Here is a 25,604-nt window from a genome sequence, read left to right on the forward strand (position 1 = left end):
TGCAGATCCTGATGTAAGCCCTTGTACACATGGTCGGACATTCCGACGACAAAATCCGTTGGATTTTTTCCGGGGGATTTTGTCCGAAACTGGTCTTGCCTACACATGGTCAGACAAAGTTGTCGGAAAATCCGATCGTTCAGAACGTGACGACGTTCGTTCGTTCATTGTGACGGGACTATGTTGCGGCTAGTAGCCAATAGCTTTGGTCTCGTAATTTGATCTGAGCATGCGTGGCACTTTGTCCGATCGGAATTCTCTACAAACGATCGGACTTTGTCCGATCGGATCACGTTGTCAGAAAATTTTATATCCAGCTCTCAAACTTTGTTGGTCGGACATTCCGACAGATAAAGTCCGATGTAGCCCACACACGGTCGGATTATCCAACAACATGGTCCGATTGGACCTTTTCCGTCGGATTTTCCAACCGTGTGTACAGGGGCTTAGAGAGAACTCTGGGGGCTCTAACATAAGGGATGCTCTGAGAACCCTGATTTAAGGGGGAACACTGAGAACTCTGATGTAAGGGGGAACACTGTGGCCTCTGGTGTATAGGGGAACTCTGAGAACCCTGATTTACCTTGGTGTACTCAAAGGCAGGAGAGAGAAGCGGGGAGACTTTTGTCACAGAGAGGGATGGATGATGAGCTCACTCACCCCTTGACAGTCAGCGCCTCTCATCCAAATGTATCTGAGGCTGCTGGACTTCAAATTTCCCACCCCACATTCCTTTTCTGAGGCACAGCGATGGTGATTGGAGTGTGAGCAGACATAGAGGTGTAGGGGCGGAGGGAAGAGATGCAGATCGAACCCTCTCTCCCGTGTGTGTGTGTATGTATGTATGTATGTATGTATGTATGTATGTATGGGGCTTTAGTGCTGGCTATGGGCAGTGTGAAAGAGAGTGTAACAGCCACTCTCAGCTTAGACAACTGCAGCCAGCAACCCTGCTGGGAAGCCATAGTCCGGTCTGAATGATGTGTCCGGGTTTCAGGAAACCTGGACACGTTTCCAAAACCCGAACTGTTCGGGTGAATCCCGGACAGGTGGCAACCCTATCTGAACCAGGGCGTACTTCTCAATGAAGCACAAGTGTGGTGGTTACCGCACCTGTACTCTATCGACAATTCACCCAGTTCTCTCATTGAAAGCCTGTACCTCAATACGGACATAGAACTGAAGGAGCCTGACATTGCACGAGTGATCCACTGATCATGATTGCAGTGCTTTGCAGGCTCATTTCCAAGAAAATAATAAATGCTATTTTTTTTTCTCTGCAAATATATAGTATGTGCATTTTTTTTTATTTAGTTATTTTGCCAAAGGTATTCCTAGCCTTAAAGCGGGAGTCCGCCGGGACTCCGCGTTTTTTTTTTTTTTTTTAAAAGCCAGCAGCTACAAATACTGCAGTACTGTACAGGTATCTGCACCCCCCTCCCCCCTGAAAGGTGCCAATTGTGGCGCCGGAGGGGGGGGGTTCCGATGAGCAGAAGGTCCACTTTAGGGTGGACCTCCGCTTTAATTCTACTGCCAATTGCATACAGATAATGTTGAGAATACTAAGAAGATAAATGAAGCCGGTGACTCATAACTGCTCCATTCTTGGTGCTTCTGTGCATGCAAGTCACGGCTGCTTATGAGTCAGTGCCATCCCAGAACCAGTGTTTCAATCAAACCCGCAATTTATACTGCTGTCAGTGCAAGTACAGAGACATGTACCCACCTGGGGTGTAGGTTGTTTCAGAGGCGGGAATCTGTCACACTACATATGAACACAATAATAAATAACAAGAAACACAAGAAAAAGTCACAAGAAAAAATACAGTTTTAGCAATAAGCCATTGCGTCTTCCTTATCATTTTCTTGCAGAATTCATTAAGCGACCAAAAAAATAGAAACCCCCCTCCCTTCTCCTACACTTTATTTTGTACCGTACAGCTGAATAAAGTCATAAAACAGTAAAGCCACCTTTTCCATGCTTTTTAGGCCTCATTAGAGCTGCACGATTAATCGTCAAGAATCGTTATCGGGATTTTTTCTCCCCGTTGCGATCTTGACAAAAGTATTTCCCGATTCTTTCTATGTAGAGAGTTCTCTCTGCTCTGCTGAAGCCACAGCCATCAAAAGAAAGGAACAAAAAAAATGGGCCGTCTGCCAAGAATCACAACATTCTTTAGCAGTGGAACTAAGTCTAAACATTATAACAATTTGTCAAAGGAATAGACTTCTGTGTGTAAATGAGGAAAGTTTAACCACTTAAACACTAAACCTTTTTATGACATTTGTTGGTTTCAAGTTAAAATCTTTTTTTTTTTTGCTAGAAAATTACTTAGAACCCCAAAACATTATATATATATATATATATATATATATATATATATATATATATATATATATATATAATTTTTAGTAGAGACCCTAAAGAATAAAATGGTGGTCGTTGCAATATTTTATGTCACACTGTATTTGCGCAGCAGTCTTTCAAATGCAACTTTTTGGGAAAAAATTACTTTAATGAATTAAAACAAAAAAAAACTAACCAGTAAAGTTAGCCCAATTTTTTTGTATAAGGTGAAAGATTTTACGCCGCAATAATCGGGATCTTTATTCTAAGGAAAAAATTGTGATTCTGATTTTGGCCAGAATCGTGCAGATCTAGGTCTCATGCACACTGGGGGTTATTTACTAAAGGCAAATCCACTTTGCACTACAAGTGCAAACTGCACTTGAAATGGCACTGAAAGTGCACTTGGAAGTAAAGTCAGTGTAGATCCGAGAGGGACACGCAAGGAAAATAAAAAACAGCATTTTAGTTTGCACATAATTGGATAATAAAATCAGCAGCGCTTCCCCTTATTTCAGATCTACCGCTCAGATTTACAGCGACTGCACTTCCAAGTGCACATTCAGTGCAATTTCAAGTGCAGTTTGCACTTCTAGTGCAAAGTGGATTTTCCTTTCGTAAATAACCCCCTGGATTTCACTTTTAAGGGTATTTGATGATTTTTTTTTTCTGCTCTAAACGCCCCTCTATGTTAGCCTATGTGTCATTGCACACATAGGGGGTTATTTACTAAAGGAAAATCCACTTTACACGGCAAGTGCACTTGAAAGTGTACTAAAAGTGCTCTTGGAAGTAAAGTCGCTGTAGATCCGAGGGGGGCATGCAAGTAAAATAAAAAACAGCATTTTAGCTTGCACATGATTGGATGATAAAATCAGCAGAGCTTCCCCTCATTTCAGATCAACCCCTCAGATTTAGAGCGACTGCACTTCCAAGTGCACTTGCAGTGCAAAGTGGATTTGCCTTTCGTAAATAACCCCCATAGGAATTTACAAGCATTTAAAAGCAGAAAAGAAACCACAAGTCAACTCGTTCAGGAGAGGAGCTTATTGCCACAACAATATACAATTGTGTGTAAACACGTCTCATGCACTTAAGCACCAGACACATTTACCACTTGAGAATTCATTCATTCTGGCCAATTGAGTGAATGAATGTACAGACGCTTGACGTGCAGAAAGGCTTTGGGCTAGTTTTTAACATTACTGTTTCCTCTCCTGGAGCAAAGACACCCAGTGGAGGAAAAAACATCCTGTGGGCATAAGGCCCTAATGTTAGCAGATTGCAAAAAAAAAAAGGAAGGGGGCTGAAAGTGAAACCACCCCTGAGAAAACAGTAAAAGTAACTTTGAATAGTAGGGCAGCATAAGGTGTCGGCTCATAAGAGATCAAGCTCTGCCTTCTACAGTCGCTGCTGTAGCCATCTGACATTTTTATGCAAATATTGACTTTTTGAAAGTCGTTATTGCATAAGTCGTGGCATTACTATCATGTGACAGTGCCTTGTGATTGGTTCCAAGCCCTGTACCGTGTGAGGCAATTGTTTACACCCTACCCATAAGCGATGGGGCTTTATTTGTTGTGCTCCTGGTGAAAATGGGCTGGTTAGTATTACTTGAAAAGGTACAGTCAGGCTCTCGCTTGTGACAAATATGATCATTGCTAAGAGTGCATAGTCTTGAATCAGAATACTTTATTGATCCCAAAGGGAAATTATTGAAGGTCAATGTAGTAAGACACCAGACATACAGTATTAAAACTTCCGTTATGTTGGAGGAATTAGGAAACCCAGGCTATGACTAATTGTTGGTCTACAGTACAACTAACCTAACTTACCTGGGGGTGAATTACCACATGCAAAGCTTGTGTTGTACTCTTCTGTGGGGTATACAACCCCAGGCAAAAAGTATGGACTCACCAGTCTTTGAAAATGTTCAGTTTAATTGTGTAGAAAAAAAAACTAATCATGGACATGCCTCAAACTATTTTCATTTAACATTCCTAACTTCTGTCTTCAAGAAACACCTAAAAAAAGAAAGAAAACTGTAGTCAATTGCAACTGTTTTTTCAGATCAAGCAGAGGAAAAACGTATACTTTTTGCCAGGGGATGTAGTGGCAGGTGACCACATGGGGTATAATGCTCCTGTCCAAGCTACAACAAAAAGGGATTTTTTCAGGCTGTGGACTGGGAAAATGTGCATCAATCAAATTCTGCATCAGTGAGAAAGGCAGCAAACAAACCCTGAAGTGTGTATAGGAAAAAGATTCACTTCATTAAAGCCAAAAAGTTTATCTATCAACAAAGTATTTATTAAGAGTAACAATATAATAACTAATTTTCCAATAAATCATGGAGAAAGCTGTAGTACATCAGCTACAACTTCACCTGGATACTCACAAACTCCTGGACCCGCTGCAATCAGGCTTCCGCCCGGGTCATGGAACAGAAACAGCGCTCCTCAAGATCTGGGACGACGCCCTCGAAGCAGCAGATGACGGAGAGCCGTGTCTCCTCGTACTGCTAGACCTAAGTGCAGCATTTGATACAGTAGATCACAATACTCTACTCGTCCGACTCACAGAAGTAGCCGGAGTCCAAGACATAGATCTCCAATGGTTCGCGTCCTTCCTAGGAAATCGGTCACAGACAGTGAAACTAGGAAAATTCCTCTCCGAAACTCGGGCAGTCACCTGCGGAGTCCCTCAAGGCTCTCCTTTATCACCCGTTCTCTTCAACATTTACATTCGCCCACTTCTCCAAATCATCAGATGCTCAGATCTCTGCTTCCACTCTTACGCTGACGACACGCAACTTTATTTCCGGATCAATGGAAAAAAAGATCACCAACAACAACTTGAAAACTGCCTCAAATCAATAGAGGAATGGATGACCACTAACTCCCTCCAGCTGAGCGAATCAAAGACAGAGCTTCTTATCTTACACCCAAATCATAAGCCAGCAACCAAAACCTCCTGGTCTCCACCAACCGTCTTTGGGCAGACTATCTCCCCAAAGACCAAAGCAAAGAGTCTCGGGGTTATTTTAGAGGCACAAATGTCAATGGATGCGCAAATAGAATCTGTAGTCAGTGGATCTCACCATCTGCTGCGCATGCTTCGCAGACTCATCCCTTTTATCCCAAAGAATGACAAAGCAGTGGTAGTTGGAACAATCATTAATTCACGACTGGACTACGCAAACTCGCTTTACATAGGATTACCACAATATCAACTTGCGCGATTACAACTGATCCAAAACACGGCGGAAAGGCTGATAACAGGAAAAAACCCTGGGAATCCATCTCTCCTTCGCTGAGGAGCTTACATTGGCTAACCGTAAAAAATCGGATCACGTTCAAGACCCTTTGCCTCACCCACAAATGAGTGCATAGAGAAGCTCTGCAATACCTAATGGAGATAATAAATCATTACACACCAAACCGCAGTCTTCGATCAGCCAACAAAAACCTCCTCCTCGTGCCCAAAGCCCGGTATAAATCCAAGGGGGATCGGAGATTCGCTGTCCAAGGGCCTCGGCTATGGAATGCTCTACCAATCAACATCCGCCTGGAAGAAAATCACCTGGCTTTTAGGAAAAAACTCAAGACCTTCCTCTTTTAGCAGATGATCAAAGCTCGCCACAGCGCCTAGAGGCGATTCAGTTCGCATTGTGCGCTATACAAGTATTTCATTCATTCATTCATTCATTCATTCATAAACCATAAAAAAAAACGAAAATCCTTACGGGTTCGAACTGTGCCTCTGGTGCTGTCAGGCATTATCTCTGCATTTCTTGAGTCTCTACAGGTTATAATGTGTTTAGTTTTCAGAATTATTCCCTTTTATATATCAACTGTACTTCCAATTCAAGATTTGGCAATCGTGTTTTCCAGTAATCATCTTTTTTCTAATCATGTCCTACTACTAGATTGGGCAATCATGTTTTTATTCATATTCCAGCATTTTTTAATCACATGGAAAATCAGTAATGTTCCGGAACTAGCTTAGTTTTCATTATTTTGTTAAATGTATTTTTTTATTTTACATATATGGTGCAGACTGCAAGGGATATCCAACAGGAAAACATAAAGGTCGAGGCATTCACAGGTATTTGAAAAATCATAAATAATCCAAGCCTTTATTCACTGAGGTTTTGACCTCGGCCCACCTTTATCGGAGGTTCAACCCAACAAAACGTCTTGGAATAAAAATTTTGATTATTTATGCTCCTTCAAACATCTGACATACCCTGACCAAAGCAAACATTTATTATATTGCCAATTCTTAGATGTGTTGGCTGCATTCGTTTTCATTCTTAGGCTTTCTTTATTTTCACCTGGTGATCTAGCTAGTAAGTATGTTGTAAAGAACAAGATGCCCAACAGTTAGGGGGTTGAGACAAACCATTCACCACTGACAGATGTACTTACAAGGATCAGCTATTTATTTATGTAAAACCTTTATTCCAAAAACTGATTATGAAGAGTTAGCTGGAGTTTGGCTTCAATTTGTTTTTGCCTTCCTCTTGAGCAACTGTGGGTATAGAATAGTGTGTATGGAGGTTTTCTATTTGTATGTGTGTAGAGTTTTTTTTTCTCTGTTGGTTGAACTTGATGGACTTGTTTTTTTTTTTCAACCAGATTACCTGTGCAACTACACCATATTATCAAAAGTATTAGTACACCTACCTTTACAAGCACATGAACTTTAACCGCTTGCCGACTGCCTCACGTCGATATACGATGGCAAAAATGCTCATAGAGGCAAACTAACAGCCATTTAAGAGGCGGCCTGTGGGTGCACGCGCCCACTGCAAGCTCCGCGAGTCAGGTTGCGGGGTCCCATGGACAAGATCGCCGCGGGGATACCCGTGAACGTCTCACGGAGAGGAAGAACGGGTAGATGCTAATGTAAACAAGCATCTCCTTGTTCTGCCTAGTGACAGTGTCACTGATCTCTGCTCCCTGTGATCGGGAGCAGAGATCAGTGACGTGTCACACATAGCCACGCCCCCACAGTTAGAAGCACTCCCCAGGACACACTTAACCCCTACATTGCCCCCCCCAGTGGTTAACCCCTTCAATGACAGTGTCATTTACACAGGAATCAGTGCATTTGTATAGCAATGATTGCTGTATAAATGACAATGGTCCCAAAAATTTCTGATGTGTCCGCCATAATGTAGCAGTCACGATAAAAATCGCTGATCGCCACCATTACTAGTAAAAAAAAAAAAAAAAAATTATTAATAAAAATGCCATAAAACTATCCCCTATATTGTAAATGCTGTAACTTTTGCGCAAACCAATCAATAATCAGTTATTGCGATTTCTTTTTACCAAAAATATGTAGAAGAATGCGTATCGGCCTAAACTGAAGGAAAAACTTTTTTTATATATTTTTCTGGGGGATATTTATTATAGCAAAATGTAAAAAAGAATGCATTTTTTTTTTCAAAATTGACGCTCTTTTTTTGTTTATAGCGCAAAAAAAATAAAAACCGCAGGGGTGATCAAATACCACCAAAAGAAAGCTCTATTTGTGGGGAAAAAAAGATGTCAATTTTGTTTGGGAGCCACTTCGCATGATCACGTAATTGTCAGTTAAAGCGATGCAGTGCCAAATCGCAAAAAGTGCTCTGGTCAGGAAGGGGGTAAATCGTTCCGGGGTTAAAGTGGGAGTCCCGCAAAAAATTTTTTTTTTTAAGTCAGCAGCTACAAATACTGCAGCTGCTGACTTTTAAAGGACACTCACCTGTCCCAGAGTCCAGCGATGTCAGCACCTGAGGCCGAACCATCCCTCGGTCCTCGGATGCTGCCGCCGCCATCTTCAATAAGGGAATCGGGAAATGAAGCCTTGCGGCTTCACTTCCTGTTCCCTCCTGCGCATGTGCAAGTCGCGCAGCGCAACCCGAATGGTCGCCGCTGTCTCTGGGACCCGTGTGTCCCCCAGCAGACAGCACGGCGGGACAGGAAGAGGCCTAGACTCCCGTGGGAGTCTATGCCCGGAAGTGGGTGCAAATACCTGTCTTAGACAAGTATCTGCACCCCCTGCCCCCTGAAAGGTGCCAAATGTGACGCTGGAGGGGGGGAGGGTTCCAAAAAGCAGAGTTTCAATTTTTGTGTGAACCTCCGCTTTAATGACATCCCAGTCTTAGTCTGTAGGGTTCAATATTGAGTTGGCCCACCCTTTGCACTTATAACAGCTTCAACTCTTCTGGGAAAGCTGTCCACAAGGTTTGGGAGTGTGTCTATGGGAATGTTTGACCATTCTTGACCAGAAGCGCATTTGTGAGGTCAGGCACTGATGTTGGATGAGAAGGATCTAATTTATCCCAAAGCTGTTCTGTCGGGTTGAGGTCAGGCCTCTGTGCAGGCCATTCAAATTCCTCCACCCCAAACTCGCTCATCCATGTCTTTATGGACCTTGCTTTGTGCGCAAACAACAACCACTGTTCATATAAAACTTTTTGGTTGTTTTGGTAATACTTTCTCTTGTGCATCTGACCAGAATAAAATCTGCTGCAATGAATCCTGGTTGCAATTGCAAAACAGTGATTAATGGTAGACTCTGGGGAAGGAATTATCCACATTTCAGCCTTGGGCAGTTGCGCTATGCACTGATATCCTGCGTGGTTGGCTTTGCAAATATGACTAAAGTGCTATTGTGCATTTTCTGGCAGCTATTATAGGGTCCAAAAATAGCCTAATGTAGCATTAACCAGAGGTTTCTATTTTGCTTGTCTCTTAAGGTTGTTAAAGTATACACTGGCTATTCTACCTTACTGGATTTTTTACTTAAAAGTTTACAGCATGCTTTATGTATTTTATTTGCTTTGGGATTTATATGATTGATCCATTACCTCTGTTTTCATTTAAAAAAAATCTGCTTAATGCAAGTTACAGTTTACTACTTTATAAGCCAAGTTTATTAAAGGTGATATGTCAGTTTTGGGTTGCTGCGAGCAGGTTGAAGGAATGCAAGAGCTGGTTTGTGGTTCTACCATTTAGTCTCTGCCCAAAATTGAAATGGCTCCTGGAGAACTTGGCCTCTGGGATGTGTATGTCACCCACACAGGAGGCCTGCTTCTTTGTAAGCCAACATTTTACTACAATTTACTAATCACTAGTGACATCATTTTTGGCAAGAGGCACTCCATGCTTCATTCCAAAGTGATATTTCTAGTACTACTGGGTGTATAGACTTAGAAAGTATTAGTGGAGATAACACATAGGTCCACTTTAATAAGGTTTCACTCTGCATGCTTCACAACCATAGGAACACTATGACACTATGGTTTTCCAACTGCCAGTAAATTAATGGACAATTTGTGAAATCAATGATTTTTACATCTATTAGTAAATGTCCATTACAGACATGCAGAGTGCATGTCCGTAATGGACATTTTTGGACAAATGTATAAATCATGAATTTTACAAACTGTCCGTGAATTTACTGACAGTTGGCAACCCTGACATGAACATCCATAAACTTATAGTTATCTTAAAGAAAGTCAAGGAAAACTATGCTTATGAAAGAATCTGAATATTCATTCCTAAATTGTTATAATTGTGGAATCTTAGGAAAGGTTTGTACAGTGCCTTGAAAAAGTATTCATACACCTTATATATCCCATAGAAATAGAACATGTTTCAAATCTGCCCGACGGGCTCAATTCCTGTCGGGAAAACTGTTCATCTGTAAGCTGGTGCGACGGACCAAATACGGCACAAGGGAAGTTATTGGCTACTGGCTATTGAACTTACTTTTTTAGTCCCGTCTTACGTCATCACATTCAAAATGAACGGACTTTTGAATGGACTTAGTCCGTTTGTGTGTGGGCAAGTTCGTTCCTTCGGGCAATGAGACGAGGCAGGGATGTCCTTTGTCCCCCCTCCTATTTATACTCTCCCTTGAGCCCCTACTCCACCAAATCAGACTTAACGCTGATATCAAGGGGTTGTAAACCCCGACATATCACCATAAGGTCGCTGAATTTGCTGATGATCTCCTGTTTTATGTCTCAGAGCCGCACACCACATTACCGAATCTGCTATCAGAAATAAGGCGATATGGAGCTATCTCAGACTTCAAAATCAACTTGCAGAAATCAGAGGCACTTAACGTCTCCATACCCCACACCGTTCAGACGTCTATGAGCAAAAACTTCCCCTTTCGCTGGGCATCTAAGGCCATACAATACTTGGGGACTAAGATACCCCCAGACCCGCATCTTGTTTTCCAACTGAATTTCCAGCCCCTCCTGAAAACCATTACCTCGGACCTGGAGAGATGGTCACATTTGGCAACCTCCTGGTTCAGAAGGTGTAATGTGCTTAAAATGAATGTAATGCTGCGAATTCTGTACCTTATGCAGGCCCTGCCAGTACGAATTCCCCAGTCATTCTTCCAGACTTCCAGACCCGGCTTGGTACTATACAGCAGTCCATATGAACAGGACGGTTGACTGGTGCAGGCACTTGGAGGATAAGCTGTGGGTTCGTCTTGAGCGAGAATCCATGCCCTTCCCAATTGAAGGATTACCCTGGGGTGGGCCTAGCTCTCCAGGGGTGACGCTGGCGCACCCCCTTGTTGAGCCCATGCTACGAGAGATGGCCAGATACTTCTCACTAGCAGGGGTGCCCAGCTTTCCCTCACCTATGACTCCAATCATTGGACACCCGCAATTTGAACCGGGTATGGTAGACAGGTCCTTTCGCCTCAATCCAGACCAAGATCTGATCAGAGCCTCCCACTTTTTGGGCCCGAGGGCATTGAAGAGTGTCCTGACTATATATGAGCCGTTGGGGCACACTGCCCTGGGCAGGTGGAAACTGGCCCAACTCTCTCACTTTTTGAAGTCCTTGCCCAACAGTGAGAGCTTTCGCAGACCATTAACTCAGTTCGAAGACCTGTGCTTGGGTGAGGGGCCGATCCGTGGGTCTCTTTCCCAATCGTATGGGATCTTAATGGATCTTTTATCTTGGGGAGACCCGACGTTTATAGGAAAATGGGAGAGGGACCTTGATGTCAGGTTCTCGACAGGTCTTCCTTGTGCAGCAAATACCAGGAAATCACATATAAGATCTTGACTCGCTGGTACAGGACTCCCACAGGACTCCCACAGTCCTAGCAGCCATGTTCCCTGGGCATAGCCCAGAGTGTTGGAGATGCGGTGCACATGCAGGTACACTGCTCCATATATTTTGGGAATGCCCGCAATTGTCCCATTTCTGGGGGCAAGTTCTCAAGATTATACTTGATCTCACAGCTATTGATCTTAGGAATAACCCAGCGGCGATCTTTCTTAACCTGGCTCCACTTTCTGGTAAGAGATTTCGTAAGTCACTTTTAAAACACCTTCTGAACGCAGCCAGGGCATGCATACCTAGTATGTGGAAGCAGCAGGCCGCCCCGACGGTGTCTCAATGGTTTGCGAGAGTTTGCGACATCTATCGAATGGAACAGCTTACATCATCCCTGCATGATAGAGAGGAGGAACACACCGCTCGATGGATGCCTTGGAGCCTGTTTAGGTATTCCGATGCATACAGAACTTACTTGTGAAACTTGGCAAGAGCATAGAGTGGCGGTTCCGGTATGGGCTCACCACCGGGGTCCCTACAGTCCTTACTTCCACCTGAGGATCATTCTGGTCCACCCCACCCCCTTTATTCCCCTTCTACCTTTTGACCCAATTTACCCCCCCTTCTTTTCTTTCTGTTCTTTCGCCTCCCCACCCCCCGCCCCCCTTCCATTTCCTCTTCCACTCCCTACAATCCCAATAAAAATAACTAGTGATTGCAAGGGCCTTATCGAACTATTTACCCAGTTTTCTTTCTAATGGCTGTTGGGCATGGGAGTGGCCGCGACTGGGCTTCCCATTCTGCGAGTGATCCCAAGCTATTAACGAAGACCCCTCGGGGTCGGCCCAGGGGGGACCACCCCAAGTGCCGCATTAATATGAAAGGGAGTACCGAGCGGGAGAACTAAAGAACCCAGTAAGTGTTAGGGCCTTGGCTACTCTAGGTCTGATACTGCTGTACTGTGATAAGCTACCAAATGCTCCCCAACATGTACTGAATGTATTATTTAATGTAATGAGAAGACTGGGTGTCTATTGTTTCTTTTACAGTTTACTTCTGTATTACCTGCAATCCATAAATAAAGAATAAAAAAAAAAAAGTTTGTTCCTTCGGAAGTCCGTCGGAAATCCGCCAAAAGACCGTCTGACCTTTTCTGCAGGAAAGTCCGGTCGTGTGTAAGCAGCATTACAGGTTTTCTTCTAAGATTGCCCTGTATTTGGCTCCATCCATTTTCCCATCACCTCTGACCAGCTTCACTGTCCCTGCTGAAGAAAAGCATTCCCACAACATGATGCTGCCACCACCATGATTTACAGTGGGGATGGTGTGTTCAGGGTGATGTGCGTTGTTAGTTTTTCGCCACACAGAGCATTTTGCTTTTGGGCCAAAAAGTTAAATTTTGATGTCATCTGACCAAAACACCTTTGTTTGTTGTGTCCCCAACACGGCTTCTTGCAAACTGCAAACTGGACTTCTTATGGCTTTCTTTCAACAATGGCTTTCTTCTTGCCATTCTTCCATAAAGGCCAGAATTGTGGAGTGCACAACTAATAGTTGTCCTGTAGACAGATTCTTCCACCTGAGCTGTGGATCTCTGCAGCTCCTCCAGAGTTACCATGGGCCTCTTGGCTGCTTTTTCGATTAATGCTCTCTTTGCCTGGCCTGTCAGTTTAGGTGGATGGACATGTCTTGGTAGGTTTGCAGTTATGTCATACTCTTTCCATTTTCGGATGATGAATTGAACAGTGCTCCATGAGATGTTCAAAGCTTTGAATATGTTTTTATAACCTAACCATGCTTTAAACTTCTCCACAACTTTATCCCTGACCTGTCTGGTGTGTTCCTTGGCCTTCATAATGCTGTTTGTTCACTAAGGTTCTCTAACAAACTTCTGGGGGCTTCACAGAACAGCTGTATTTATACTGAGCTCCAATTACACTTAGATGAACTCTATTTACTAATCGGGTGAGTTCTGAAGGCAATTCCACTAGATTCCACTAGATTTTAGTTAGGGTTATCAGAGTAAAGGGGGATGAATACAAATGCACACCACACTTTTTAGATATTTATTTGTAAAAAAAAATTGAAAACCATTTATCATTTTCTTTCCACTTCACAATTATGTGCCACTTTGTGTTGGTCTTTCACATATCCCAATAAAATATATTTGTTTTTGGGTGTAACGTGAAAAATGTGGAAAATTTCGAGGGGCATGAATAATTTTTCAAGGCACTGTATATTCTCACTTTTTTTTTACTTACCTTGTTGAAAAGTCAGCCCCTGGAAGAGTTTAGGTGACCTCTAGGGTATCAGAGTACCAATACAATAATTTGAAACAATGATTGTTTTGATTAAGAGCCGGTTCACACAGCGGGCGAGGCGACACGTCTCGCCTCGCCTCGCTCTCGCAAGTCGCCCCCGTTCTGTACAATGGAACCGTTCTGAGAGGAGCAACTCGAGTCGCTCCGACTCAGAAAAAAGGTTCCTGTACTACTTTTGGGCGACCTCGGGGCGACTTGCATTGACTTCTATACAGAAGTCATCTGCAAGTTGCCGCTGAGGTCACGGCAGGTCGCGGCGAGGCAAGTCGGAGTCGCCTCGCCTCGCCTGCAGTGTGAACCGGCCCTAAAGTGTTATATTCTCCATGAACTATATTGAAGAATCATTTAGGATCATATAGATTAGGGGTATCAAACTCAATTTCTTTTAGTAATAACTTAACACTTAAAAGAGAAGTATCGTTTTTTGTTTTTTTACAGAATCATACTTATCTAGGTAGATTCCGCATCTTTCCCTCACAGCCTCTACACTGAGAACAGAGCCACCGAACATCGCCAATGGCTTGGTTCTCTCAGCTCCCCGAGCAGAGAGCTTCTGCCTGTCAGTCAGCATCTCTCCTGTTCTGCTCCTCCACGCCCACTGCGGTGCTGAGCAGCACATTGAGAGGCTGGGTCAGGCATCAGTTCAGGCACCTGGTGAATCCAGACTTCCAGAGTCGGGATGACGCGGTGCCTGATCTGTGTGACATCAGCGGAGAGCGGACTTCAGACAAATGGGTCACAGGATTGCAAAACAAATTGAACTCCTGTGACCCAGAGGTGAAGCCCAGCCAAATTAGCTCAGGCTGGACTTCTCCTTTAACTGCTAGCCGACCAGCCGCCGCAGTTTTACTACAGCAGCATGGCTCGGCTGTGAGAATCGCCATTATTCTACGTCGGTAGCATAAATGGCCACTAGCGGGCACGCGCAGTTTCCGGTTCTCTAAGCAGTGAACTGACAGATCATCTGTTCATACAGAATAGTAGTTTCCCTGCACAGTCCCACCCCCCTTCAGTTAGAGCACAAACTAGGATACATATGAACCCCTCCCCTGCCCCCTACTGTTAACTCCTTCACTGCCAGTGACATTTTTACAGTAATCAATGCAATTTTAATCACACTGATTGCTGTATTAATGGCAATGGTCCCAAAAATGTGTCAGAATTGTCCGACGTGACCGCCATAATGTCACAGTCATGATAAACATCGCTGATCGCTGCCATTACTAGTAGTAAAAAAAAAAAATATGACTAAAAATTACATAAATCTATCCCCTATTTGTAGACGCTATAACTTTTGCGCAAACCAATCAATATACGCTTATTGCATTTTTTTTTACCAAAAATATGTAGAAGAATACGTATCAGCCTAAACTGAGGAAAAAAAATTTTTTTTATATATATATTTTTGGGGGATATTTATTATAGCAAAAATTAAAAAATAATGAATTTTTTTCAAAATTGTCGTTCTTTTTTTGTTTATAGCGCAAAAAATAAAAACCGCAGAGCTGATCAAATACCACCAAAAGAAAGCTCTATTAGTGGGAAAAAAGGACGTCAATTTTGTTTGGGAGCCATGTCGCACGTCCACACAATTGTCAGTTAAAACGACACAGTGTCGCAGAATCGCAAAAAGTGGTCTGGTCTTTGCCCAGCCAAATGGTCCGGGGATTAAGTGGTTAAGCAGTGAAGGGCAGGTGCAGACTGGTATGGTGCCCACTCACACTCCCATAGTAGATGATGGAAGTCTAAAAAGGAAGGTTGCACACCACTGGTATCAACCACAAGAAACTGGTTCTGCCATAGTACTCTGTCTGAGCAGTCTCTAATAATGTTTCTTATGGACGATATTAGCAGTCTCCTTTTCAACTGACATAGGATTGTATTATTCTCATGATAATTATAAGCAGATATCAACGCCCCCCCCATCAGAAGTCAAGAGTCCTCCACCCTCCCTTACATCACAGTGCACCTCCCTTGTGCTATTGCTGGGAAGCAGAAAGTGCAGGGTCTGGAAGAGGACCAGAGGGGGGAATCAGTTGCCAGAATCTGCTGAATGATGAGACCAGGGGGTGCTGCAGGTGCACAGAGAGGTGCAGGATCTGTGGGAGGAGTTCTGTCCTCCTCTCTGCTGCTGATTGCTGAAACAAGGTGAGGACAGAGATGAGGAGGTGTCTCAGCTGCAGAAGATGTGCAAGGACCACATGAAATGGCCTGGAGGGCCAGATTCCGCCCGTGGGCCTTGTGTTTGACACATGTGATTTAGAGCAATACAGGATCAGTTTAATCAACAAGGAAGGGTTGAGTCTAGGTAGAAAATCCAGCCGACCTCCACCAAATCAGTATTTTTTTCTGTTGTGTTAAATGATCACTTTCTGTTATCAAATAAATAGACTAATACTTATGGCTAGCATTTTGTCTGAGCTCTATCTTCCATACACCACCCCTCCCCAACCCCCAGAGGCTTCTCAGACCTTTTTTTTCATTTTAAAAACGTATGCATATCTATCAAACCAGGCTGAGAATGTTACAGGTCTTTCTTCCTCTTTCTTGGTGTAGTAGATGCTCCTTTCTGTGAGCCTGATGATGGTGCCCCAGGGACAGGTCAAGGACATCCTGCTGATGAAGCTCACAATCATTTAACCTGGTAGACTAATATTCGCTTTGGACTGAGCTGAGCATTACAGAAAACATTTTCTTTATTATTTCAGTGCTGGTTTCTGCTGCAAATTGCATGACAAGGGAAATCACATTATATTCAATGGTGCCTGTTCTCATCAGTGAGGCTCAGTTCACACTGCTGCAACATAGGATCCGACTTGTGAGATGCCAAGCCGAATGGCGCGTCAAATTCAGTGTTTCCCTATGAGAGACATCTTAACTGATACTACACAAGTCGCTCTGATTTTAGAAAAGGTTCCTGCACTAATTTGGTCCAACTTGGGTGCGATTTCAGCCCTTGTACAGGCCTAAGTCAGATCAAGCCAGAAGAAAGTCACAGGACAAAGTCGTACGATTAGAATATGCAAAAACTCAGCCAAGTCACTTTAAAGGCACACTACATAATCGCACTGAAAATTGTGGCAAAATCCTGTTGCAGTACTGTGAATCAAGCCATACAAATCTAAGGCAGAATTTCGAAACCGTCATTGAGTTCCACTTTAATCTGAGTATCTATTATGCTTTAATAATGAATATTTACATTTTACAAATTTCAGTTTTGACTGGCTTCCTTTGATTTAGATTTATCTTATGTCAGCAAGCAGCTATACAGCCATTACATATGTACTGTATGTATATACTGTATGTGTATATATATATATATATATATATATATATATATCCCTAGGGTGTTTTAAAAGTAGAGAGACTAAGTTATCTCTTCATGAATTTTCAATGTTCCTATTCTACTGGTTGTTTAAATAGATAATTATGCTTACTTAAAATGAACCATTTATTTACAATCCATATTTATCTGTACTTCAATACATTTTTTCATTATTTCGTCTTTATTTCAACATCCATTTCCATTCTGCATATTGGTGATTTTATCTTATTAGCACAGAAATCTGACACTTCCACATTAGGTATTTTTGTAAAAATCACAGATGTTTTAGCCCTTGTACACACGGTCGGACAGTCTGCCAACCAAATCTGTTGGATTTTGTCCGACGGATTTTGTCCGAAGGATTGTGTCCGAAACTGTTGTATACACACGATCAGACCAAGTTGTCGGAAAATCCAATCGTTCAGAACGTTATTTCCTTACGACGGGACTACGTTCACGCTAGTAGCCAATAGCTTTGGTGTAGGAATTTGATCTGAGCATGCATGGCACTTTGTCCGATTGGAATTTTCTACACATGATCGGAGTATGTCCGATCGGACCAGTTTGTCGGAAAATATTTCCAACAAGTTGGAAAATTGGGTCCGATGGATATTCCGACGGAAACAGTCCGATGCATACCACACACAGTCGGATTATCCGACAAAACGGTCTGATAGGACACATTCCGTCGGAATCTCCGACCGTGTGTACAAGGGCTTAGAAATTGTAATTTCAAAGATGATCACAAGCAGAAAGTTCTGTACTTGTTGAAATGGCTTTTTGCAAGCAAGTTGACAGCTCACCATTTAAATATATTGGAAACAAAGAAGTACAGATTCATCAATAGACCCGTGAGCAGATATTCATCGTAGCTACAGGATAATGGTTTGTTTATCATTTTTTATGAGCTGGACTGACTCGCTTACCACTCACCTTCACTTTGCGGACAATGCACGTCAATTTTGATAGCTCTGCTAGAAGCTGTAAATGCTGTATAGGCCATAAGCAGCCCAAAAAGTCAAATTTAGACTTTGCAGGTCTCAGTAGGTATTCACGTATTGTGTGGCAGACCATGGTCTTCCCAAGACTACCTTCCTTTTTAAAGAATCCTCCAGTTAAACAATTATTATGCAGCATTGATAAGCTGCTGGAACATTATCTTCATTTTAAGTTGTTATCAGAATTCCTCATGATGTCAGTATTCCTCATTCTTAATGATTTCTCATGGAATCAGTATCCTCATAATAATAGATGAGATGATATAAGAGAGAAGAGCTTGCAACTATTGTTGGCTCTTCTCTCTTATATATTGTATTTAGTGTGAGAAGACATACTGAGCCTTGACACCTGTGCTGCAGACTGCACACTAGGATTGGATTGCTTCTTGAGAGTTGAGAGTGCTACATCTTTCCCAAAACGATTAGAGGAGTATTAGATCCATTGTTTTTTAGTGCTAAGAACGTGGCAATGGGTAGTTCTGGGGGCAGGATTTTCGGCACAGAGAGCGTGTGGAGAAGTAAAGCAACCTCCCACAACCCTGACCCTAACCATAACTTGACCCTGTGGCTCACTATAAGGGTCCTTTCACAAAGTTGGCCCAATCAGATCCCTGTTTGTTTACCTCCAAGTCCATCAAGGTCAGAAAATAAATAGAACAGGTTTGCGCTTTTTTTTTTTTTAAACACGTGTGCATCTGTTTACATTTGCCTGCCCATACAACTAATATGGGTCTAGTTTGAAGCCAAAGGAAAAACTTGAAAGGACAAGGATGCTGACCAAAAAGGATGCTACCTGTGTGATAAAGCCCTGATACTTAACACTCACCTCACCCAAGCCCTAAAACTAAACCTTTCCTCTAAATTAGCCCTTACCCAAACCCTAACACTTAACCCTTAGCCTCACTTTACCCTTAACCTAACCTTAAAATTTAGCCTAACGCTTAGTGTACTCTAACCCTAAAGAGACATAGGAATTGATTTACTAAAGCCAAATAGACTGTTCGATTTGCAAGGTAAGTTGTACGTTGCAACTTGTACGTTGTAAGAGAATTATCCCAATAGCTTTGTTAATGAGGTAAAGCCCTGCTGACCATCATCCAATCGTGTACAAATAGTTATGCAGTTTTTATTGTTTTTCTTTTCCTTGCACGTGCTTGGATACTCTTTGGAAAGTTAGATTTTGCTACTTTTACTAAGCTCTGGGGAAAACTCTCTTGCGCAATGCATCTTCCCTTGAAAAGTGAAGTTCTTTTTGCCTTAATAAATCAACCTCTCTGCCATTAACTTAGGGATTTGATGATAAAAACACAAAAAAATCAAGTATTTTAAATACTTATTTTTCCCCATAAATGAATTACTTCTCTGTGCAGGGCCAGCTCCTCCACCACTCCCTTGACCTCCCTACATAACCTTTTATGTAGCTCTCAGGGGATGAGCAAGAAATCTTTAGAGTGTCCATTGAGAGACAACTGGGTCTGCTGGGGCCGTTGACATAACGTCCAAGATGGCGGAGCCCAGCGGCAGTTTCAGGACTTTTGTATTTCAACCAATGGGGATATTTGTACAGGTAAAAAACATGCCCGAAATACATAAACTTATGGGAAGATATTTGTTGAAGGGAATGGTGAGATTATGTTAGGGGTTACTATGGAGACTTATTCAAGTGTGATCTTTTAGCTTTTTGAGTCTAAATTTAATTGGCTTTAAAGTTCCTGCACCTCAAAATGCTGTGTCTAATTTAAATTGCCAAAAAAGAATACCAACCCTGATATGTAAAAATATTTTATAAGCAAAAAACAATCACCGCTCACTGGCACATCATTGCAAGTAAGAAATTGCATTTTTTGTTCTAAAGTTAGCTAGAGCAACCAGAAGCCCATATGTTGTTAGATATTTTTCATTCAGAAAAAAATTGTGATGAAGTCTGATTTGATTAAAGTAAAAAAATAAAAAAAATAAAAAATAGTATCATCATCACTCTATAAATGGAATTTATGAAAATTACATATTATTTCAGTATGTAGCCACATGTATCCTTGTAAGTAATGCCTTCATTGGTTTTAAAACATGATGGTGGTGCTATTTTATTATATGGCAATTTTACCTTTTGTTTATTTTTTTTTTTTTGCATGAAAGCACTCCCAAATTTTGTATATATGTATAAATCGTGTCTGCCCTGCAAACAATAACCTACACTATATGCCCCCAGTGCACCCAATTAAAAAATGATGATGTGAATTGTTTTTATAAATTGGATATGATGAGTCTGCATATGTTGTAAACAATGACTGTGACATTTTGATATATTACTGAGCACTGAAAAATGTTTACATTAATGCTGAACCTAAAACTGCTGCTAAAGTTATATGACATACGTAAGAGTATTGGCGTGTTCTGCCAAAAACTAGAAATAAAATGGCTTTTTTTAATGAAATAAATAGCAAATATATTTAGTAAAGATTAATGTTGATTGTAGGATGTTCTAATTTCGTTTTATATAGATATATTTGTAAGTCCTGTGGGTGAAGTTAACCTTGGTGTGAGCACTAAATGAACTGATAGAATGCATGTGGTATAGAATGTCAATATTTTGAGGTGAAATAGTACTGAAAGTAATGTATATGTGTGCATTTAATGCTCTGATGTACTGGCCTTATACCAGTAAAAACTATCCAACATGGCAGGTTCTAGGGCATTTTGGGCCTTGTATCCATCTACAACCATCAAACCCATTTCTTTTCAGTTAACTCTAATAACCTCTACCCGCTTACATCCTGCCCAATCTGTAAGCAGGGCCCTGATAAATCAGCGACCATTGGCAAGTACGCAGTGTTCAGAGGACCTTTGAAACTCAGTTTTTTATACTGCAAACTAGGTACAGCCATCCACAACCTAAAAGCAATTAGATATTAAAATTCAGTTTGTAACATTCTTACACCTATATACAGAGAGTCATTTCACACAGACCATGTTGATGCTGCCAACAAAATTGCTATTAGGAGGCTTACTCTTGTATATGGAGCTGATACCTTGCTGGGCAGCGAGATTCTGCAGCTTTCTGGGGCAGCAAAGGAACAACACTCATTAGGTGATGTGGTTGTGTTAACTTGGTGATTCTGATGTTAGCACTAATATTCAGTTGTAGTTTTATAGTGCCAACATTTCTTTAAAGGATACCACAATTTTACATAGATCACTAATATTATGCCCTTGATTTGCATATAAGTTTTTTTGGTAGCACTAGCTTTTCCAATGCAACTGGCTTCACATATGTAGTACAAAAATCTTCATTTTGTTCCCCCCTTAATCTAAAAAATTAAAAATATAGGCTTCCCCTTTCTTTCTTTTGGGTGGTTTGCAATTATCCATGGGAGACTCAGCTAGGTTCCTTGCGATCAGCTATTGGTGGGAAGCACTTTTGAGATCAATGGGAGCTTGAAGGTGTCTGCAGCTTTTCATGGTCATTTGCATGTAATTGCTCATGCAGCCATTACTTGTAATATAGCACTTGAAGGGCACCCAGCTGGAACACAAAGGTAGCTTGCAATGATATTGGTTGTTCTACAAATATCACATTTTATAGAATTTTTAGTTGTGGTTCTTGTTTGCCTTCCCAGCTTACGTACAAGGGTTCCATGAGATGCTTCCAGTAAAGCATCCTTTTCATGCTTAGTTTATGGAGCTCCAATGATGCTGATATTTTGGCATGAACTAAATTTAGGTCTCCAAAATGGAAAAAAGGAGAGATATAAGAGCCTAACTGCTGGATACAAGTGAAGAGCCTGCAGGGCATACGAGCCGGCATAGTTGAGAATGAGCGTCAGCTGTCTTCCTCTATAGGTATACTGAGTAGCACTGAAAAACTGATGGGCAACAATTATGAAAGTTAGCACAGTAAAAAAGTAAACACTCTTATTTCATTGTAACTGAATTTGGCTGAATCTGCTAGTTTTACTGCTCTCATTGGCTGATGATGTCTGACAGTGCTTCATACACTTCTCATGAACCATTAGCAAGCTCAGTTCTGTTAGTCGTTCCTCTCTAAACATTCAGCCCAGTGATCACATACTGTTCATACTAATACTTTGTGCTTTGGATGTGATCTGTGTGCCTTTTCTACCAGGCTTATAATAAACTTGGTTATTTCTAACATGTTCCTTTTCTCAGTTGGTTATCATTGTGTGTTTCATTTTAGCCCTTTGAAATATATGATGCAAAATCTCAAACCGTCCCTTGTGGTAGAAATGAGTGTGTTTTAAGGGAAAGTAAAGTCTTTTTTTTTTTTCGGTGAGTGGATAAGTTAACTCGATTTTGCCGCATTTATTGATGTATTTTTGACAATTTTACACAGTTCTGTATATAGTATATTTCACATTTTTCTTATTATATTACTTGTAGAGTTTTCTCTTTGTTAGATTAACCACTAGAGGGCAGGTAGGTTAGCGGCAACAGATTTGACTGCTTACCAACTGTTGAGATACTGTAAAGTATCATCCGCACAGGGAGTAAATTGTCTTAAGAGAGTCAACTGACTCAGACTTGCATCATAAGTACAACCATTGTGTTGCACTGCGAAGCAGTAAGTAAAGATTTTTATGGAACTCAAAAATGACCGATTCCATGTACATATAAAATTACAACTGACTTTTTCAGCCAACTTTCACCTAATCACATGTTTTTTTCTGCTCTTTATCGCCACCTTTGGTCAACTTCTGTATTATCTGATCTTTTGCATTGGTTCTGAGAATACGTGTTTGTAAAGTCTGATGGTTTTCTGTACACACGATCGGACTTTGCTCCATCGGACTTATGTTGTTGAAAAGTTTGTCCGTTCGCACAGCCAACAAAAGTCAGATGAAAACCCGAAAAGTTTGTCCAGTTTGGAGCGTACACACGGTCGGATGTTACCTTAAAACAGCTAATTTGCATGTTTGTTGTCAAAAAGTCTGATCGTGCGTACAGGCCTTATCTTATGAACATGATTGCTAAAGGTTAAAATATACACATAGGGGGTTATTTACTAAAGGCAAATCCACTTTGCACTGCAAGTGCACTTGGAAGTAAAGTCGCTGTAGATCCGAAGGGGACACGCAAAGAAAATAAAAAACAGCATTTTAGCTTGCACATGATTGGATAATAAAATCAGCAGAGCTTCCACTCATTTCAGATCTGCCCCTTAGATTTAGAGCAACTGCACTTTCAAGTGCATTTTCAGTGCAAAGTGGATGTGCACTGAGGTGTAAACGTTATAAATAATTTTATTAAAACCAAAAAGTTGCACTTACACAAGTAACAATATCACAGCGCTGCATAATCGGTAATAATAAGGTAATAATCGGCCAAATTTATCTCCTGGGAACACTTTCGGTTGAGCAATGACATCACAATACATAGCTCCACCCTACACATTCCATCAGAATTAACATCTTCCGGGGCATGGAGATGCTACCCCGGATTATCGCACAAATTAAAAAAGGAGCCAAGTCTCATATTTTTTATGTGTGAACTTAATTTGAGTTTTATATATATATATATATATATATATATATATATATATATATATATATTATATATATATATATATATATATATATATATATATATATATATATATATATATATATATAGTGTGATCGTTTAGTGTAGCACATGTAATTTCTTGTCATAGCATGCTCTCAGCTTTTTTCATGTTTACACAAATTTCTACGAATGCAGCTACATTGGAGGTTTTAAAAGTTAATTTACACCTGTCGAAAAAAAAAAGTATACAGTGTAAGCCTAGAGGCACCTGCTCATACCTTTAGCAATCTCCAGATCTGCTTGCCCCAAATAGTGACTAATTATGATCTGTAAAGTTTCAACACTTTTGTGCTGTTCGATGCAACAAGTTCAACTTTGCATCAGTTCTTCGGAACACCACTAAGGAATCAAACTTTTCTCAGCCTAACGTCCTGACAGCAATAAATCTATCAAAGGGGTAGAGATTGGTAGTAAAAATACCCCTAAAGCATTTAAAAAAAAATTTTTATGTGCAAGGTTAACCTATCCTCCTGTTTGCATACAGGCACATAAAATTTTCCCAAAAAAGGTGTACTTTAAGACGAATATGGATAGTTTTAAATAGCTACATTGGTCTAGCGTAGAACAATGTAGCTAGATATGTACAGTGCCTTGCAAAAGTATTCACCCCCCTTGGATTTTTACCTATTTTGTTACATTACAGCCTTTAGTTCAATGTTTTTTTAATCTGAATTATATGTGATGGATCAGAACACAATAGTCTGGTGAAGTAAAATTAAAAAAATATATACATAAAACTATTTTTCAGAAATAAAAAACTGATAATTGGCATGCGTGTATGTATTCATCCACTTTGTTATGAAGCCCATAAAATGCTCTGGTGCAACCAATTACCTTCAGAAGTCACATAATTAGTGAAATGATGTCCACCTGTGTGCAATCTAAGTGTCACATGATCTGTCATTACAAATACACACGTTTTTGAAAGGCCCGAGAGGCTGCAACACCTAAGCACAAGGCACCACTAACCAAACACAATGTTGTTGAGAAGTACAAGTCAGGGTTAGGTTATAAAAAAATATCCAAATCTTTGATGATCCCTAGGAGCACCATCAAATCTATCATAAATAAAAATAAAATGGAAAGAACATGGCACAACAGCAAACCTGCCAAGAGACGGGCGCACACCAAAACTCATGGACTGGACAAGGAGGGCACTAATCAGAGAATCAGCACAGAGACCTAAGGTAACCCTGGAGGAGCTGCAGAGTTCCATAGCATTGATTAGAGTATCTGTACATAGGACGGCAATACACAGTACGCTCAATAATGTTGGGCTGGACAGAGTGGCCAGAAGAAAGCAATTACTTTCAGCAAAAAAACAAAATGGCACGTTTTGAGTTTACAAAAAGGCATGTGGGAGACTCCCAAAATGTATGGAGGAAGGTGCTCTGGTCTGATCAGACTAAAATTTAACTTTTTGGCCATCAAAGAAAACGCTATGTCTGGCGCAAACCCAACACATACATCACCCAAAGAACACTATCCCTGCTGTGGGGATGTTTTTCAGCAGTCGGGACTGGGAAACTGGTCAGAGTTGAGGGAAAGATGGATGGTGCTAAATGCAGGGATATACCTGAGCAAAACCTGTACCACTCTGTGTGTGATTTGAGGCTAGGATGGAGGTTCACCTTCCAGCAGGACAATGACCCCAAACAAACTACTAAAGCAACACTTGAGTGGTTTAAGGGGGAAACATGTAAATGTGCTGGAATGACCTAGTCAAAGCCCAGACCTCAATCCAATAGAAAATCTGTGGTCAGACTTAAAGATTGCTGTTTACAAGCACAAACCATCCAACTTGAAGGAGCTGGAGCAGTTTTGCAAGGAGAAATGGGCAAAAAATCCCAGCGGTAAGATGTGGCAAGCTGATATGGTAGAGACTTATCCAAAGTGACTTAGAGCTGTGATTGGCCGCAAAAAGGTGGTTCTACAAAGTATTGACTT

This window comes from Lithobates pipiens, unplaced genomic scaffold, assembly GCF_037356315.1.
Source record: "Lithobates pipiens isolate NorthernLeopardFrog02 unplaced genomic scaffold, aLitPip1_a1.2 Scaffold_16, whole genome shotgun sequence".
In the NCBI taxonomy this organism is placed as follows: domain Eukaryota; kingdom Metazoa; phylum Chordata; class Amphibia; order Anura; family Ranidae; genus Lithobates; species Lithobates pipiens.